The sequence below is a fragment of the Mastomys coucha genome, unplaced genomic scaffold (genome assembly GCF_008632895.1).
Source record: "Mastomys coucha isolate ucsf_1 unplaced genomic scaffold, UCSF_Mcou_1 pScaffold6, whole genome shotgun sequence".
Lineage (NCBI taxonomy): Eukaryota > Metazoa > Chordata > Mammalia > Rodentia > Muridae > Mastomys > Mastomys coucha.
In genome coordinates this window covers 120173176-120177216 of record NW_022196912.1, presented here as the reverse complement: position 1 = coordinate 120177216, position 4041 = coordinate 120173176, and the positions used below count along the sequence as shown (strand labels likewise).

General features: G+C 47.9%; 1 long non-coding RNA gene across 1 annotated transcript; it reads left to right on the top strand.

Moving 5' to 3' along the window:
- The first annotated feature begins 1297 nt into the window (after window positions 1–1297).
- Window positions 1298–3700, top strand: LOC116080205. The gene is made up of 2 exons (XR_004114352.1): window positions 1298–2077; window positions 2719–3700. It is a non-coding gene; the product is annotated as an uncharacterized LOC116080205 (long non-coding RNA).
- Window positions 3701–4041: the final 341 nt, after the last annotated feature.

Sequence of the window (4041 nt, the reverse complement as noted above, 5' to 3'; positions counted from 1 at the left end):
TTCCTCAAGGAAAACCCAGGCTCCCTCAGACAGTGTCTGAGAACACTGTTTTGACTTCTGGTCCTTCTGCAGATTAACGTGCTCGCCTCTTCTCTTTGTGTTAGCTCCTTTAAACTGCACAGGAGCCTCTTCATTCGTGAAAATAAACACACACACAAAAATACCCATTTCTTTAAAGCTCAACAATATTTACAAAGGCTGGACCATTTACAGTATTGGGTCAACAGTCCTGTGCGTTGTCTACACGTTGTTGAATATGCAGGTCACCACAGACCTCACCTTCTAGACCGGGGCTTGCCTCTGAGAGACTGTCATGTAGCTAACACACTGGCCCCCGGACTTTTGGTTCTCTGTTCCCTTCCTTCCTGATGGGAAATGCTGAGACACGAGTTACGTTACATGTGGTCAAACCTCACCATAGTCCACAAAACGTAGGTGTGACAAATAGCTTCCACAGTAATTAGGTGACACTTAATTGAGCTCTATCGTGATGTTCTAATGACCAGCTCTGTTTATAAAGCTCTGTCCCCAACACAGGCTCAGATGCAGTGACATGTCAGGCTCTCAGGCTTGCCCTACTCTTAGAACGCATGCCGCCCTGATGTCAGTAGTGTCTCCCCTGGACTACAGATTTCCTGAGGGTAGGTTTCGCATCTCTTTCCCCTAAGAGAGAACCTGGCTCAGAGAAGAAGCCAGAAAACACGGGCAGAATGAAAGACTAAAGGAAAAATATCTGTGAAACAGGCTTCACAGGAGCAATGCTGACAGCCTACTACAAACAGGACCACCATGGGCTGCTACTTAGTCATTCATTCATTCATTCGTTCGTTCATTCATTCATTCATTCATTCATCCATCAATCCACTCATCCTATAGAACTTAAACGAATATTTACTTTTAAGTATGTGTGGGGAGTGTGTGAACATAGTGTAGGCGCCCACACAAGCCAGACGTATCGTATCGAATTCCCTGGAGCTGGAGTTACAGGGGATCGTGAGCCTCCTGATGTGGGTGCGGGAAACTGAACTTGAGTCTTCTGCAGGAACAGCAAACACTCGTAACTGCTGAATCAGCTCTCTAGGCCCCCACTACTGGCTTTTTTGCAGACAGGTATGTGCGTGTTAGTTTCTCTTTCTGTTGCTTTGATAAACCATTCTTAGGGGAGAAAGTTCCTGTGGCTCACAGTTCACAGTATGGTCCATCACGGTGTGACTGTATCGCGGGAGTCGAGTCAGCGGAAGCTTGAAGCATCAGGGTCACGTGGCAGCCAGGATTAGAAAGCAGAAAGCAATGCGCATGCGCTGCTCCCCAACTGGCTTCTTCCGATTTATACAGCCCAGGATCCCAGGGAGGGAAAAGCGCTACTCACAGTGAGCTGGTCTTCCTATCTCAGTTAATTCAATTAAATCAATCACTCCCAGGGGCTGGAGAGATGGCTCTACAATTAAGAGCAATTGCTGCTCCTTCAGAGGACCTGGGTTCAATTCCAAGAACCCACCCTAGTGGGTCTATGTGATGGTAACTCCCAACCATCAGTATAGTACTTTAGTCCCAGAGGACTGACACCTTCTTCTAGCCTCTGTGGACACTGCACACACATGGTGCCAATACACACAAGCAGGCAAAACACGTTTACACATCAGGTAAAAAAAATGAATAACTAAAAAACTTCTTTTTATGTAAAAGATAGTATCTCACAACCTAACCGAGATAATCCCACACAAGTGGACCCATAGACTTAGTTTCTTGGTGATTTTTAGATCATGTCAAATCAACAATGATCACTAACTATTCCAGAAGAGCCCATAGCAATCCTCCTGTCTCAGCTTCCCAAGTGCTGAATTAAAAGTGCCTGCCACCGTACCCAACCCTTTCCAACAGAATTTGCTGGGCTTGTGCTCTCTGGACAAGGTGTGGAAGAGCATAGGGTGAAGGGTCCTCACTTCACACAGTGTAGAAAAAGGCCAGCTACCAAATAAGCTAACAAGTGAAGCTCTTCCATTGGGAAAGTTACAAAGAAGAGGAGAAAGAAATCAAGTGACAATGTCACGTGGGACTCACGTGATGGGACAGCAAGGTGAGAATTCTATAATCGAGGGCATCTGAGTGGTTTCCCTAAAGCAACAGTCTTTCAGCTCAGCGCTGAGGCTGGGATAAGGAGTGAATCCATGTGGATTAATTCTTTAGGAAGGCTCGGAGAAGAAGTGGGCAGACACACACGAGAAGGGAGAGGAGGAAGGCTCAAGAGGAGGCTGAGTGGGGGTTGTCCTAAGAGCCTGGGAGGTTGTTCCAGAGGGCAGGTGAAGAGCCCTTGGTGCGAAAGAGACCCCAGCTACAGCCTGAGGACAGAGTTGGGCAGAGATGGGGAGCGGCGGAGTCCTGAGATTAGTGTGCAGGAATCTGGTAGAGATCTGGTGTGTACTGCTCATGAAGGGACACAGAGAACTTTCTAGAGATAAGAAACAGTTGGTCCTCCTATCTGGGTGGCATTTACAGAGTGTACCAAAGTACAGATTCTCTGTTCGACACACGGACAGTCTCTCTTATCAACATTCACGGATTCTGAACCTAAAACCCGTTCCAAGCAGCCTGTTGGCTCTAACGGCCTGGAGAGACTGCCCTGCCAGGGCAATGTGGGTTTTCTGTGTTGTGTGGGTGGAGCACGCTGGGAAGAGGGTGAGTTTACATGTGCTGTCTTCTTCCTGGTTTCCCCTACAGGTGACACAGCCAGGAATGGCTTCCCTTCCAGTGATGCAGTAAGGAAAGACAGAAAGTAGCCTATCTGGGCCTCAAATCACTCTCCTTCCACTCTCTGGATGTGGTCTCCCATCTGTGTGCCCCACAGGGGCAGCGGCTTGCAGTCTGAGAGGATGACTGTGGAGGGATTACCGCCCACTTACACCACGATGGAGAAGTCTAATTGGCCAGCTCCTCATTAATTCATTCACTGCTTCACTCACAACCCTGACATTTTTCAGGCTAGGGTAAACTCCTTGCAGTGACATAGTATCAGGACATCCCATTCCAACTCGTGGGATATCTACCACCATTCCCAAGAACCTCCCACAATTCCCTGGGATTGTTGTTATGAAAAGTACCTGACGAAAGCGTCTGAAGGAAGGTTTCTTTTGGCTCACAGTTCCTGGGTATAGTCCATGCTGGTGCAGTGGAGAATTGCGTCAGCAGGAGCTCAAGGCAGCTCTTCCCATTGCGTCATCACTCAAGAAGCAGAAGGGTGAATGCTGGCTCTCAGCGCGTGCTACCCCTTTTATTTGGTCCATGACCCTAACCCATGGAAGGTCATCTCCACTAACTACTGAATCTCCACCTTCTTGGGATATCCCAAAGCCAGAGCAATATCCTGAGCATCCCCAATGACAAACACTCTCACTGGTGACCCAAGATACAAGGGTGATTCCCCACAAGTAAAACTTCTGGAGAGAAGCCATGGGCTGAGGAGCTGTGGTACACCACGTAGCCAATACCAAAGCATAAGAGTCTGTGCTGCAAGCAGTTTGGCAGATTCTTACAAAGGTACACATGAAATTGCCACATTACCTGGCCATTTACCACACAGATATAAAAAGCCCGCACATCCACACTCACGGCCATTTCATCTCTCCTCAACAGGCAGATGGCTAAATACACGATGACTCATAAATACCGTGATATACTTACTTAATAAAAAGGAATGAACTTTGGATGCATGCGGCTCCAAAGGGAATGAGATTGCACGAGAAAGCCCAATTCCATAAGCATAAAAGCTGCCCAGGGGACAGACAGCCTTTCAATGAGAGGATCATAGGGGTGGAGGACAAAGCCATGGATACGGGTGCTGGCTATAGAAGACTCAGTGAGCAAGAGGCAGAATGAATGGTCCTGTAATAAAAGGGGATCTGTGAGCGGCTCCTAATGCCCTACCCCTAGCAGAGAAACGTGGCTGCTGATTGAGAGGGAGTCACGTGTCTCCCTGGCTACTGGTAGATTGTTTATCCCCCAGAGGATGACCTCATCTACATAGGATCAGCACCAATAGGTTAA